At 38.8% G+C, this 17,022-nt stretch overlaps 1 pseudogene across 1 annotated transcript in view; it reads right to left on the reverse strand.

Annotated features, from left to right (window-relative positions):
* Window positions 1-14,449, reverse strand: part of LOC308658558 (limb region 1 protein homolog) — a 138,267-nt pseudogene extending 123,818 nt beyond the window's left edge. The window contains exon 1 of the transcript XR_014024302.1: window positions 14,269-14,449. The product of XR_014024302.1 is annotated as a limb region 1 protein homolog (transcript). The remainder of the gene's footprint in view (window positions 1-14,268) is intronic.
* Between the last annotated feature and the right edge of the window lie 2,573 nt (window positions 14,450-17,022).

Below are 17,022 nucleotides of genomic sequence, written 5' to 3' on the forward strand. Positions count from 1 at the left end.
CCTTTCTATTAACCACACAACAATGTATTTATAAAGATGTTCATAATTCCACTATTTATAATTGCAACAAATTATCCTTCAGGAGAGAGAAGAAAACAAAATTACCAATGTCTTATCTAAGAACAGTTAATTTGGATACAAAACACTTGCTAATATCTACTTTTGTAACAGTTATCAAACTGCTATCATAAATTGCACTTTATCTTTCAATATGTGTTCCAATAAGGTAAAACAATAATACTTCCTCACAAACAGATAAAACATCAAAACCCTTCCAAGGGGTAAAAACTCAATTTTTCAGGATTATCACAGCAAATTTCAAGGCCATTAATGTCATCTACAGTATTACACATTGTTGCTTTTTGTTGAAGTTCGAATTCTAGATATTCTTTTTAGTCATCAACAAAAAGTCCCTTGTGTCCCTTCTGAGACCATACTCTAGAAAAACAGGAAAAATACAGGCATCTCTTGAGAGGAGCTAGAGACCAAGCAGCAAGTGGTAAGCATCATTCATTATCCTGGGACTCTACATCCCAATCACAGCCAGTCCACCCAAATTCCTCCTTTCCAAAAGCCCACACCACCCCCACTCCTCTTCCAAATTTTACCGTGATTGATTTCTGTTAGATGTTTCATGAAACATGTTTTAACAGATGTTTCATTATATATATATATATATATATATATATATATATATATATATATATATATATATATATAATGAAAACAAGTGTCAGGTGGATTACTGATTTAAATGAAAAAATAAGTTTAGAAGATTTAGCCTTCTACAGCCAGTTACACCTGCTGTAGAACATTTACAGCTAGTAACAAAACCAGAAGGACTGCTCTTCCTCCTGGTCACCTGCAAAGATGGTTAAAAATGGGAATATACACAGGGCATGACTGTAAGTCAAAAGTAACAGGAGAAAACTGGACACTTGTACACAGAAACATCACACACACAATGTGACAAACATACCATGATTTAGATTGTGTAAATACACACAGAGAAATAAAACAATGGTACATATTTCAAAGTGGTGACACTTCAAAATATTTTTTCTCTTTTATCTTCTCTGTCCTCTACTTCAGAATAAACTCAACTGATAACAGTAAGGACTATTATTTATATAATGAAGGGAAGAACAATGCTATTTTTAATATGAATAAAATAAAAAATTTTTTCCATAACCCTATTAGAAAGCAAAGAAACAATATGCACCCTGATTCAGTGATCTTACTTTAAGAAGAAAAAAGCTACATGCATTAAAATTTTCATTGTAGCTTTATCTTAAGTAGTGGGAAATTAAAAACCATGCTTCCATTATGAAATATTTAGGTCAGTATTATTACCACAATTAGTAATAAAAGCCACCACTAGAGAATATAAGAACAAGAAGTACTCATCAGTCATACCTTTGTAGTAAATTGATACAACATGAAATAAAGATTTAGCTCTGTCTTAGAAGGGCAACCAAAAGAACAACAAAGAATAACAACAATAAACACAGAGGAAGTGGAAGAAGGGCAGTGGTATAAATATTTACCAGTAGTGTAAGTTCTATCAAAAGCTAGTAGCCAAATCCTCAATGTCTTGTGTGGGAAGTCAATATATACTGTTAAGTGTTGGTAAAAGAAATAATATTACTTAAAAATTCTTACTTCCTATATGTATTACAGAAGTGATTTGGGAAAATCTAGAAGAAAAAATAAGAGACTGGTTATGGATGGGAAGCCTTACTTTTCTTAAGGTCTTCTATCCTACTTGATTTATCACATATACAAAACTCTTACACAGTCATTTTCAAGTAATCCTTCAAAGACTTACCTACCATTCCTTCACTTACAGGTTAACATTGTTTTTAAAAATTACCACATAATAAAATTCCTTTCTCTTAAAAAAAAAAAAACTGTGCACCATAAAAAGAAATCTTAACAAGATTAAGGAACAGATCATTCTAAACAACTTAATGTTAAAAAATAAATAAATAAAAGATACCACCCCTCATGATCACATATCTTATATTTAAAAAGAAAAATTAGGGCTGGGGTTGTGGCTTAGTGGCAGAGCGCTCGGCTAGCATGCATAAATAAAATAAAGGTGTTGTGTTCATCTACAACTAAAAATTATTTAAGAAAAAAACATTAAACTAATATTCACCATGCTAGCCAAAACCTGTTATTTAAAATTAAATAAGAATCAACTTCAAAAAGCCCTAAAATAGGGCTGGGGATGTAGCTCAAGTGGTAGCGCACTCGCCTGGCATGCGTGCGGCCCGGGTTGGATCCTCAGCACCATATACAAAGATGTTGTGTCCGCCGGAAACTAAAAAAAATATATATTAAAAAAAAGTCCTAAAATAACTCCTTTGGATTAAACCTATGCAGAGACTAGATATCAGATATATTCTCAAGCAGCCACCAAATGATGAAGTCAAGGGAAGTCACCACACAGAATATAATATTTTTAATCTAAATTATACCATAAATACTATTCACAAAAAGAATTTCTCAGGTAAACCAAAGACTTAAAGGCCAAAAAGATAACAGTGATTTCTCCTTTCAAGAACACAAAAAGATCTTGAAGTCATCACTCCACCTTCAAAACAAGAAAAGGCTGAACAAATTGAAAATCACCAGCTTTTCTTAGGGCCATGAGAAAATTGAGATCCCAGGACAAACTGCTGCACCAGAAACTGGAAACAAAGTCCTATACCTGTGTCTGCTGCACCAGTCCCAGCAGGATCTCTAAGCTGCCATTGATGTGCTACTGCAGGATCAGCGTGGGCTGGGTGAAGACTTAGAAACTCCAAAAGTCCAGTGTGAAGAGGACTGCCACCCTTTGAGTTCCCAGGAACTCAGCCAGGTTCTCAGGGTAAGGATATGGGGATGAGGGGAGTGTCCCTTCATTCTTCCTGCAGGGGCAGGAGGAAATAACCATTTTGAATATGCCCAGAGCTTCATGTTAGCCTTATGAATGGTCTGCCCTCAAAGAAAACAATTTTTACTCACAGCCCAACCTATTTGGGGATTACAAGAGCCTAACCAATTGAGGGAAAAGGAAACGTACAACTCCAGCTCCCTTCCAGTCTTCGTTACCTAAGGAAGGAGAAAAAAAAGCTGAGCAGCATTAGTGAAGGTCACAGCCCAGAGGCACAAGCTAAAATCCAAAAAAAAAAAAACCTGACAACATCAAATGCCCGGTAAGCATGTGGAGCAACAGGAACTTTCACTGACCACCGGTGAGAAAGCAAAATCATTTGCCACTTTGGAAGACCATCGGATGGTCTTCCATACAAAAAACTTGGTTACATACTAACTTTGTAGTTCCACACAAAGTTAAACATAATCTTACAATACAATTCGGCAATCTCATTCTTTGGTATTTGCCCAGTGAGTTGAAAGTTTCTGTCCATTCTGATGATACAGAAGAAAAATTAACTCTAACTCTGTTTCCCCTACACTCTTACTCAACAATAATCAACACAGAAGACTTTTGTGATTCCAATATACAGGGATTTCTCCCCACCCTCGCGCAAGAGCAACTCTACAGCAGACAACAATTCAAGTGAATTGGGCATTCAAATCAATTCAGTTCAGACACCATCTACCTGGAGGTAGTTATTCCACAGGTTGAGGGCTCAATCCCACCAGACTGCCCTCACTTTAGATGCCACTCACATGTCCAGGCCTCCAGAACTTCTGACCAACCAGCTACCAACTAAGGTGTAGACACATACATATACACACACCTTGTATACAAATACACCCACACCTTTGGGTTTGATTAATTTGCTAGAAGACCTCACAGAACTCGGAGAAGCACTTACTTGTTTATCAGTTTCTTATAAAGGATACACAAATAAATAGCCAGATAAAGAGACAGGACAAAGTCTGAACGGGTCCCAAGCACAGACATTTCCAACCATGTGGAGTTGGGGTGTGCCACCCTCCTGGCACGTGATGAGTTCTAGTTTACATCCTATAAGTCTCTAGGTATTCAGCTGTCCCAAAGTTCCCTGAACCATGTCTTTTGGGATATTTATAAAGATTCCATTGCATGATCATGATTGAAGCGTGAAAGACATGCAAAAACGTGACTGAACAAATCATCAATAGACTCATAGGGGAAACTAACAAGGCCTGTTGTGACTGTCTGTTCAGATCCTTCTTGACCTCTGAGTGCAGCATTCTTTCCTCACACGTATGGGACAGGATCTCTTCCAAAACACAGGTCTTATGTTCTACCATCAGACAAGATAGGTCAGAGAAATTCTTTATGGCCAACATGAAGAAAGGTGGGGAAAGAGTTTCCATGACACCATAGGGAAAAGAAATTCTAGTTTCTTTGGCCTGTCTTGAGAAGAAAAAGGAACAGGTAAAAGGGAAGCATGAGAAGTCCTGGGCAGAATAAAATTGTACTCTGTATGCTACAAGATAATGTTGAAGGACATAGAATTTCTGAGTATGGAAAGAAATTCACGTTCATGGATCAGAGAATTTAATATCCTTGGGATGATAATAACTCCCAAATTGATCTACATATTCAACACACTCTGAAAATTCTAGTTCTTGCTTTCCTGCAGAAATTGACAAGTTTATCATAAATTCACAAAAAAATCCAACTAATCCAGAATTACCAATCATGGAAAGAACAAAATTGGTGGACTTACAATTCCAAATTTTAAACTTACTACAAAGCTACAGTGATCAAGACAGTGTGGTACTAGTACAATGACAGACACACAGATCAATGAAACAGAACTGAACCCTTATATCTACTATGGTCAATTGATTTTCAACAAGAATGTTGAGACAATTCATTGAGGGAAAGAATAGCCTTTTTAACAAATGATACTTGAAAAACTGGATACCCATTTGAAAAAGAATGAAGTTCTTTCCTAAATCATACATAGAAATAAACTGTAATGAAGTCTAAAGCCAAATGTAACAGCTAAAACTATAACATACTTAGAAAAAAAAGTAAATATTCATGATCCTAAGTTGGCAAGGCCTTCTTACATATCACATAAAAAATATTAATGATAGATCTGAGGTTGTAGCTCAGTGGTAGAGCACTTGCCTAGCAAGTGTAAAGCACTGGGTTTGATCTTCAGAACCACAAAAAAAATAAATAAAGGTATTGTGTCCATCTATAACTAAAAATGTTTTTTTAAAAATACAAATAACAAAATTTTTAAACATACATAATTTAACTTCAAAACAAGTAAGAACCTTTGTCCTACAATTAAAAAAGTGAAAAGATGACTCAAAGGAGAAAATATTTGCAAGTTTTATATCTGAGATGGGTCTTGTATCTAGAATATACAAATAATTCTTCCAACTCAATAATAATAATAAACCAACTTAAGAATGGACAAAGGATCTGAATAAACATTTCTCCAAAGAAAATACACAAATAATAAGCACATAAAAAAGATGTTCAACAGAATGAGTTATCAGGAAAATGCATACAAAAATGACAATGAGAGACCATGTCAAACCCACTAGGATCATTATAATTCAAACCAAAATAAAGTAAATAAACAAGTAAAATGAAGATATGAAGAAATCTCAACATTGATGACAGGAATGTGAAGTGGTTTCATAACTGTGGAAAACAGGTTGATAGTTCCTCTAAACAAAATATAGAGTTTCCATATGACCCAATGTGTCCACTCCTCCATATATGCCCAAGAGAAATGAAAATGGATTTCCACTCAAAAACTTGTACACAAATGGTCTTAGCATTTTCATAAAAGCCAAAAAGTAGAAACAACCCAAAGGTCTATAATAATTGAATGAACAAAATGTAACATATCCAAATAATGGAATAGATTCTGACCACAAAAAAGAATTCAGTCTGGGCTGGGGAAGTGGCTCAAGCAGCAGAGCACTCACCTGGCACGTGTGCGGCCCGGGTTCATCCTTAGCACCACATATAAACAAAGATGTTACGTCCGCCGAAAACTAAAAAATAAATATTAAAAAAATTCTTTCTCTCTCTCTTAAAAAAAAGAATTCAGTCTGATATATGCTTCAATTTGACAGAACCTTGAAAAAATGCTAATTAAAAGAAATTAGATATTAAAAATTATATATTACACGATTCAATTTATATGACACACCCAGAATATGCAAATCTAGACAAGCAAATCTAGGCAAAAAGTATATTAGGGTTGCTGAAGCTTACAGGAAAGAGAATGAGGAGAAATAGAAAATGACTGCTAACCGGTAGACAGTTTGTTTTCGAGATAAAGAAAATGTTGAAGGATTGTGGTAAACTGCACAACACTGTGAATATACTAAAAACTACAAAATTGAGTGAACTGTAAAGTATGTTAAGCCTATGAACAAAACTGCTTAAGAACTGTTGAGTTAATTTTAGGCAGCATTTTCACTATTCTGGTAGAACAAATACACACACACACACACATATATATGTATGTATGTATGAACTACTAAATATGAATTGTATAATTTCAGTGATTCCACATGAGTAAAATACTCTTGCATTTATATTGAGAACAGTACTGACTGCATAACAAAAAGATGAATGATAATAATATATATTAAAGTGTAAAATTAGAATTTTCTATTTTACTAAGTGTTAAAACATAAGAGCTTTCAAAGAAAAATTCTGAACATCAGCCCCTTATTGTATTCTTCCTATAATGCCTTCAGTTCTTGAATTATCTTATCACCAAAACTTTCAGGAAACTGACCCGTTTATTATTATATTTGGATGTACTCTCCAAATCTGTAAAACCATCATGAATGAATAGCTTCAAAAATATACTACAGACACTGGGGAATGGGGGTGGGGGGGTGGAGAAGACTTACTATCCTCCTGCCTAACTGTGGCTTGGAAACAAAACATTGACATTAGATAATGCTAAAAGGACAAGACATTCTTTGGATGTCTATACCTCTAAGGTATTCTGACTATAATTTAATAAAGAAAGAATACAAAATACCTATTGAACTTATAAAAAGAAGTCAATACCTGTCAATATCAAAAATCATAAAATACAAAGGAAGACAGAAATAATGAAAATGGCAAAAAAATAAAAACAACTAAAAGACTAACAGAAAACAACAAAATGAAAATTGTAAATCCTTCCCTATCAATAATTATTTTATAAGAAAATGGATTAGATTCCCTAATAAAAGGTACAGAGTGGTTGAATGGGGGAAAAAACCTAGCTATATGCTGCTTACAAGAAACTTGCTTTAGACTTAAGGATATATACAGGCTGAAAGTTGTGCTGGGGTTGCAGCTCAGGAGTAGAGCACTTGCCTAGCACACATAAGGCCCTAAGTTCTATCCCCAGCACTGCATAGGAAAAAAAAGGCTGAAAGTAAAGAGATAGGAAGAAGGTGTTCTATCAAACGATAATCCAAAAACAGTGGGTATATATACTTATTTCAAAACCTGACACAAGATACAAAGAATTATTTTTAAAAGTACATACCATAATGACAAAATAATCAATACACCAGAAAGACTCAATACAATCATACATGCCCACAACATCAAAGCACCTAAATGTACAAAGCAACAGAACTAACTGAAGGGAGAAATAAGATGGAAAGAATAATAGAAGTCTTCAATACTCTAACCTTAATAATGAACAAAACACCCAGACAGAAGATCATAAGGAAACAGATGACTTAAGTAATACTATGGACAAATGGATACTCCAAAACATAAAGAACACACCATTTGGCTGGGATTGTGGCTCAGCGGTAGAATGCTCGCCTAGCATGCACAAGGCCCTGGGTTTGATCTTCAACACCACATAAAAATAAATAAACAAAATAAAGTTATTGTGTACAACCAAAAAATAAATATTTTTTTTTTAAAAAATGAACACACAACTCAAACAGCAACAGAAAACACATTCTTTTCAAGCACACAGGAATCCTTCTCCAACGTGAAATCATGTGTTAGGTCACAAAAACAAGTCCTAACAAATTTAAGGAGACTGAAATCACCAAACAAGGAATCAACAGAAGGATCACTGGAAAATTCACAAATATGTGAAAATTTTAAAACAAAATCTTGAACAAAGAAGAAATCAAAAAAGAAATTAGAAAGTAACTCAAGACTGATTATCACAATATACCAAAACTGATGGAATGCAGCAAAAGGAGTACTGAGAAGGAAGTTTATAACAATAAATGACTAGATTAAAAGAGAAGAAATATCTCAAACCATCAATGTAACATACCAAACCAACAAAATAAAGGATAAAAAAATCAATGTCATCTCAACTGATACATAAAAAGCACTAGAAAAAATCCAGCACTCTTTCATAGTAAAAACTCTTTTTTAACAAAGCAGGAAAAGAAGGAAATTATCTCAACATAATAAGAGTCATACATGAAAAGCCTATAGCCAACATCACACACAATGATGAAAACTGAAAGCTTTCCCCTTAACATCAAGACTAAGGCAGGGATTTCCACTTTGCCACTTCTACTCAACACATTACTGGAAGTCCCAACCAGGGAAATCAGACAAGAAAAGTAAAAAAGAGGCATTCAAATCAGAAAGAAAGAAGCAAAACTATTCCTGTTAACAGACGAAATCATCTTAACTATAAAAAAAGAAAACACACACTAAGGACTACATTTTTTTAAAAAAGTTACAACTAATAAATTCAGTATACAAAGTCAATATAAAAAAATCAGGTGTATTTTTTGATACACTATGACAAAGTATCTGAAGAAATTAGTAAAATAATCCCACTTACAATAGCACCAAAAAAGAATAAAATGCATAGGAATAAATTTAATCAAGAAGGTGAAAGACTTTTATACTAAAACCTACAAAACACTGATGAAAGAAATTAAAGGAAGCAAGAATACATGGAAGGACAGCTATGTTTTTAAGAAAGACTTAATATTGTTAAAATGTCCCTGCTACCCAAAACAATCTACAAATTCAATGGAATTCCTATCAAAATCTCAATAGCATTTTACAGAAATAGAAAAAAAAGTCTAAAGTTTATATTGAACCAAAAAAGACCCCAAGAGCCAAATCAATATTGAGCAAGAACAAAGCAGGAAACATCACACTTCTTGATTTCAAACTTATTACAAAACTGTGGTAGTCAAAGCAATGTGATACAAGAAGACAGACAGACATAAACAACTATGGAACAAAGACCGGAGGAATAATTCACTCAGATATGGTCACCTGACTTTAAACATGAATGCAAAGGACACACAATGGGAAAAACATAGTGTCTTCAACAAATTATCCTAGGAAATTGGATATTTACATGTAAAAGAATGAAACTGAACCCTTACATCATAAACAAATATCAATTCACAATGGATTAAAGACTTAAATGTTTAACATGAAATTAGAAAACTCCTAGAGGAAAACATTCATGACATTGGTTTTGGCAACTGTGTCATGAATAAGACACCAAAAGCAGAGGCAACAGAAACAAAATTAGAAAGTGGCCATCATAAAACCAAAAAGCTTCTGCACAACAAAATAGACAATAAACAGAGTCGGAAAAGCAAACTAAGAAATGGAAGAAAAATATCTGCAAACCGTTGAAGACTGATTAAAGAATTAATATCCATTCGGTCTATACCCAAAGGACTTAAAATCAGCATACTATCGTGACACAGCCACACCAATGTTTATAGCAGCTGAATTCACAATAGCCAAACTGTGGAACCAACCTGGATGCCCATCAATAGATGAGTGGATAAAGAAACTGTGGTATATACACAATGGAATATTAATCGGCATTAAAAGAGAATAATATTATGGCATTTGAGGGTAAATAGATGGAGTTGAAGAATATTATGCTAAGCAAAGTAAGCCAATCCCCAAAAACGAAAGGTCAAATGTTTTCTCTGATTAGTGGATCCTGAGCTATGATGGGGGGAGGACACAGGAAGAATGCAGGGATGTTGGATTGGGCAAAGGGGAGGGGGGAGAGGGGTCACATGGATAGGAAAGATGGTGGGATGAGATGCACATCATTATCCTAAGTACATGTATGATTGCACGAATGGTGTGTCTCTACATCGTGTACAACCAGAGTACTGAAAGGTTGTGCTCCATTTGCGTACAATGAATTGAAATGCATTCTGCTGCCATGTACAACTAAGCAGAACAAACAATAATAATAAAAATGAAAATAATAAACAATTCATAGAACTTTAAAAAAAAAGAATTAACATCCAAAACACAAGCAGGGTATAGTGGTGCATGCCTGTAATCCCAGTTACTCAAGAGCCTAAGGCAAAAATATCACCTAAACCCAGGAGTTTGAGATAAGTATAGGCAACACAGCAAGACCCTGCCTCAGGGAGGAGAAGGGAAATATATAAATGAAATTCTTATAACTCAAAATTAAAAACAACTAAAACCTGATTTTAAAATGGGCTAAAGACTTCAGTAGGCATTTCTCAAAAGATGACATACAGCCAATAGGTATAGGCAATGCAACTGAAAACCTCAATGAGATGACACCTCACACCTGTACTGGTGAGGATGTGGAGAGACTAGAGCCCTGGCACACTGCTGGCAGAGAGATAAGACAGTTCAGCCTCTATGGAAAATAATTTGGCAATTCCTCAAGAAATTATATATAGAATTATCACATGATCCAGCAATTCCTCTTCTGGATATAAACACAAAGGAACTGAAAGCAGGGACTTAGATACCCGTACACTCATACCAGCATTATTCACAACAGCCTAAAGGTGGAAACAACCCAAGTCTGCATTGACAGCTGAATGGATAAGCAAAATGTGTTATATACAAAAACAGATTGTTCTTTAGCCTTAAGGAAATTCTGACACACACTCCAATATGGATTAACCTTGAAAACAGTATGCTAAGAAAAATACACCAAATACAAAAGGACAAATATTGTAGAATTCAACTCATATGAACTATCTGGAATAGTCAAGATCATAAAGACAGAAAATACAATGGTTATTAGCAGCTTGAGGGAGTAAGGGAGTCTTTGTTTAATGGATATAAAGTTTCAGTCTGAGATGATGAAAAACTTCAGGAGATGGACAGTGGTGGTAGATGCACAACAATGTGAATTACTTAATGCTAGTGAATTGGACCTTTAGGCAAATTTTATGTTATGTACATTAATCACAAGAAAAACATTAAACAAAAATTATAGTACTACATGGAAAAAACAAAAAGAGTTGAATAATTTTTAAAAGTTAGACACAAGTCCTAGAGAAAAGGCAAGTATTGACAGACACCCTAAATATGAATAATTTGAGGAAGAAATGCCAAACACTGGAAATCCACTACACTTGGGTACTTATTACCCTGATTCTACTGAAGGTGAAGTGCACTTGACCACCCAGGGGTGCTGAGTTGAGGAAAATGGGGTAAGGAGAGACAGAACTAAGAAACTATGATCAGAGAATCATTGCCAAAACTGAGTTGTTTCCAATGAAGTAGATAAAGGTAATAAAGCTCTGGACTACCATAACATGGGTCCCTTTCTCAATAATAATTACAGAATATCTAATTAATTAATAAAAATAAAGCCAAAGACAAATAAACCAATGGGACAGCACAGAATCCAAAATTAAACCTCACAAATATAGAGCTGCCTGTGGCAAAGGTCATAAATAGTGCCAAAGTGATTAAACATTTATGTGAAAAAAATATGATTCCTACCTCATACTATATACAAAAAAAATACTCAAATGCACTGTAGATTCAGATGGGAAGGACAATTAAATAAAGCACTGAGAGAAAATCATAAGAGAATATCTTCATACCCTAGGAGTAAGCAAAGATTCCTCAATCTTTTTTTCTTCTTCCAGTCAGTCTTGGGGATTGAGCCCAGTGGTGCTCTACCACTGAGCCACACCCCCACACTTTTTATTTCTTATTTTGAGACAGGGTCTTACTGCCCAGACTGGCCTTGAATTTACAATCCAACTGCCTCAGCCTCCAAAGAAGGTGGGATTACAGGCATGTCTAACATCATGATGCCCGATTGCAAGGAAAGGTTTCTTACTCAGAACATTTACTCATCATACAGGAAAACATTTTGCAAAAATGAACTACAGTAAGAACTTACATATATGTCAAAATACACTCTACTGTCAGTATATCTTAAAAAAAAGAGATTTTAAAAAGTGAAAAAAAGAACTTATGTTCATCAGAACAATATCATTAAGTGTGAAAAATTATCCAGAGAGTGGGAAAAAAAGTATTTGCAATACACATATATGTCAAAGAAATCATATTTAGAACAAAAACCCTGCAAATCAATACTACTAGGGGCTGTGGCTCAGTAGTGGAGTGCTTGCCTAGCACGTATGAGGCCCTGGGTTCAATCCTCAGCACCACATAAAAATAAATGAATAGAATAAAAGTATTGTGGGGCTGAGGATATAGCTTAATTGGCAGAATGCTTGCCTCGCACGCACAAGGACATGGGTTCAATCTCCAGCAACACATACACACACACACACAAAAAAAGGCAAATCTTACTGTATGTTAATTGTACCTAAATAAAATTGACACAAAAATTGTTTTTTTTTAAAAAAGAATAAAGGTATTGTGGAAAAAAAAAGTATACACTACGGGGCACGGTGGCGCACACCTGTAATCCCAGCAGTTCTGTAGGCTCAGGCAGGAGGATTTTGAGTTCAAAGCCAGCCTCAGCAGTTTAGGAAGGCCCTAAGCAACTCAAGAAAAGTGTACCTGGGTTCAATCCCTGGTACCAAAAAAAAAAAAAACACATTTATATACACATATACACACACACAAATTTTAAAATGGAAAAAGAAAACCTTGAAGATATTTCACAAAATATTATAAATGGCCAATAAACATATAAAGTGGTGCAAATTCATTACACATCATGAAAAGGCAAATTAAAAACCTTTGTACAATGAATATACCCTGACATCCTTGCTAAAATGCAACAATTTTTTAAAGGGCTGGAAAATAATATCAAGTGTTGGTAAAGATGGTGGTGGGGGGGACTGTTTAAAAGCATCCACTAAAATGAACAAATATATAGCATCTAACCTAGAAAATTTCATTTATAGGTCTACACCCAATGGAAATGCACCCACCCGGTCACCAAAAGACATGCACAAAATTATTCATGGCCAAAATCTAGAAAGCACTGAAGTACCCATCAACAGTGAAAACGAAAAACTAAAAATAAATTGTGCTATAGTGACACAACTACAGCACTAAGAATGAATTATAACTACATACAACATGGAGAAATTTCACAACTCATTGTTAAGTGAAAGAAACTAGATACAAATGAGTGCATACTGTAAGATCTCATTGGTATGGCAGCAAAACGTCATCCTCAGTGTTAGAAGCCAGTGCAGTGGTTAACTTTCGTTGGAGCTGAGGGTACACAAAGCGAGGGTGAGGGGGGGACCTCTAGTAAAATTCTGGTTCTTACTCTTGATACGGAATTGCACAGATGTGTTTAGTAAGAAATACACACAGGGGTACACCTATGATTATATACATCTCCCTGTATAACATTCATTTTAAAAAAAAGCAAATTCCACTCTCTGGAATTTTGCATCTCCTTCTATCCCAAGCAAGGTATGACTTGGCAAGCTGATTCTCAATTTTCAAGAACCATAAGTACACAAATTGAACAATTTTAAACCTCTAATCAAGAGTGTGCCTGAACACGAGAGGTGTCAGAAGACAGGAGAAGTAAATACAAACAGATAAGTAAACGTATTTTACACGATTAGGGGCACACGTTTCCGCCCGCCTCCGGACTGCCACCCTGCCCCCGCCCGCCGCGGCCCCCAGGCAGCCGAGCTCCCCGAGTGCCCAGCTCGCGAGCCGCTGCACCTGCACGGGTCAGGGAGGAGGCGAGGACAGGGGACTGGGGGGAGGGGAGGGCAAGGACAGGGGGGTGGGGGACGCGGACAGGAGACGCGGGGAGGGGCGGGCAAGGGCAGGGGACGCGGGGGGGGGAGGTAGAGGACAGGGATGGGAGGGGGGACGAAGGCAAGGGTGGGGGAAATAGGGCAGGTAACGGGGGCAGGTGACTGGGCCGGGGGGCGAGGGCAGGGGCAGAGGCCCTCCAATGCCCAGGGAGGAAGGGGTGGGGGGGCACGTACGCGGCGGAGGCGGGGTGAGGTGGGCGCCGCGGCCGAGCGCGGACCGCGCAGCCGGCAGGGCTGCGGCCGGGCCGCGGGGCAGAGCGCGGGCGGCGGGGGCAGGGGCTGGGGAGGGCCCGCGGCGACGCCGCCACGCACCGTGCACTCCCGCACTTGGCTGTGGAAGTGCTGCTCCCGCGCGGACACCTCGTCCTGACCCTCCATCCTCCTTCATGCCCGCCGCCGCGCCGCCCCTGTCCGCGCGCTCCGCCGCACCATCGTCCGCCGACGCAGGGGCTCCCACCGCCGCGCCGGGCCCGGGCCGCAGCGGGGTCTCGACACCGCCTCTTCAGCCGCCGCCTCAGCCGACGGGAGACGCCGCTCAAGCTGCGGAGGACCAGTGCCGCGGCGGGGGCGGGGCCGGCGGGGCGGAGCCGCGCGTCACGCGGAGGCGCCGGTGCGTCAGAGAACCGCGCCTCGGCCTCCGGGGAGCCGGGAGGGGCGGGGGCGGAGCCTCGAGGTCTGGGCGGGGCCTCGGCGGCCGGGGCGGGGTCGGCTGATGTGCTGAGGTGACGGGGTGGCCCGCGGCGACCCCTGCTCGCCGGACCCGTCCGGGCGCGCTGCTCTAGTTCCCCACAGGAGTTGATTACTGATGGTGCCTGCCTGGTGCCCCTGCTAGGTGCTCAGTGCTCGGTGCGTGGAACGCGGCCTCGGGGTTCTGGACAGGAGGAGGCGGGGTCCCCGCGGAGGCTCGCTCGGCCGAGGGTGCACCAGCTCCGAAAGCTGTGCCCCGCACGCCCCGAGCGCCACCCGGCCTTTCCCGGCGGACGAGGGCGTGGCTCCCACCTGCAAAACCCAGATAGCCTCGGGCCGGCGGACCAGCGCCAGCCTTTCAAGGGCACGGGTTTTTTGGAGCACCACCAAATGTGCCAAATACAATGACTAGTCCTCCCCCAGTCCACATTATCGTCGTTTCTGTTCTTGTGACTAAATTGAAATTTAAAGGAATATTTGCAATTTTGCTTTGTAGTTTATATGGCTACACAGAAGTTATTTAAATTGCCCTTGGATGTAGGTGTTGGGAGAACTCTGAGAACCTGAAGTTTGCACAAGTCATGCCCTGCTGCCTTAGGCTGATAATCATCCAGGAATGACTTCCACCTCATTCATTCAATTCAAAATTCAACTTTATTTTTTAAAATGTCTCACCCCTAAAGAAATAATGAAAGGTAAGGAGATAATCGAATCTGATTTTCTGACACACACATTCTAAAAGCAGGATTAAATGCCTTCCCAAACTGACCTATATAATTCCCGGGTTAATCTCTCCAAATCAGAGAGTGAGCAGATCAGGTCTGAAGGTGGGTGGCAGTTAGACGTGCAATGTTTCGGATCATTCTAATCCCACTACAACCATATAAAGCTTTTTGAGTTTCTTTCATGCAGTTGTCTAAAGCACTTATATGCCTTTTATCTTGGTTGTTTCCCAGTCTTTAGTACTTGCAACATTAAATCCAGGATGACTTCAAAAATGGCCACAATCTCCCCTCCCTGGCCTTCTCTTTGGTTCACTCCTCTGCCTTGGGGCTACTCCTCTCTGGCATCTGGACCTGACCATGTGGCTTGCACTAGCCAATAGGAAACCAGAGAATATGAAGCTGCTGATGGGCTTGTGCCCAACCAAGTCCTGCTCTTCTTGTGGCCCCAGCAGCCTCCAAGAGTCAGTGCCCAGGTAGACTGGAGAGGATGGCCTGTGCCACTCCAACCACCCTTCTCTACATCCCTGTACAAGTTGTCCTGTGAGAAGCAGGGCATCACTCTAAGGACGCTGGCTTTAACTCTGGGAGAGGTGAGCAGGCACCATGGGGGTACCGACAATTGGACACAATCTGTTCTCTCTTTGGAAACTGCACAGCAGGTGAGGGTGAAGGGGGAAGAGAAACTACAGTAATTCAGAGCCTGAGGTGGGCAGACCCTGAATATGTTTTAAAGAAGAGCCTAAGACAGGATTCCCTACCATACAGATGTGGCTGTAAAGAGGGACAGCAAGAGGGCTCTGAGGAAGGAGTCTGGCTTTAGAACTGGAAGGGCAGAGTTGCATCAACCAAGGGAGCAAAACACCAGTAGAACAAGCTCCTAAATTGTGATGACACTCCCTGGTTCCCAAAACTTGCTGTAAGATATTCAGTTTTATTTCACATCCAAAGAGTGGTACTCACATGTCCCAGGACATGCAAATTGAAACCTAAATGAAACTTTTCTTATTCATCAGATAAGCAGATTTTTTAGTCTGACAGTATCCAGTGTTGGCAAGAATGTGGAGCAACAGAAATCTCCTGCGTTCCTGGTGGGGGTGTGAACCAACACAGCATCTGGAGAAAATAACTGTCTTTGCCAGTAAAGTTAACAACAGCAACCAGCTAATGCACTCCTGCCCAGACCCTAAAGACCCTCCTGTACATGTGTACCAGGAAGTTGAACAAAAACCTTTGGCTGCACTGCTTGAAAAAGCCAAAGTAAATGTGGTATATACACACAACAGAATATTACTCAGTCATAAAGAAGAATGAAATTATGGTATTTGCTTGTAATTGGATAGAACTTGAGAATATCATTGCTAAGTAAAATAAGCCAGTCTCAAAAAAAAAAAAAAAACAAAGTCCAAATGTTTTCTCTGATATGCAGATGCTAACTCACAATAAGGCAGTGGGGGAATAGGGAAGAATAGAAGTAGTTTGGATTAGATTTAGGGGAATGAAGGGAAGGGAGGGGGAATAGGAAAGACAGTAGAATGAATCAGGCATTACTATCCTATGTGTATATATGATTACAGGACCAATATAATCATCATGTACAACCAGAAGAATGAGGAGTTATATTCCACATGGGTATAATATGTCAAAATGCATTCTA

This window comes from Spermophilus citellus (genome assembly GCF_964194105.1).
Source record: "Spermophilus citellus genome assembly, chromosome: 10".
Classification (NCBI taxonomy): domain Eukaryota; kingdom Metazoa; phylum Chordata; class Mammalia; order Rodentia; family Sciuridae; genus Spermophilus; species Spermophilus citellus.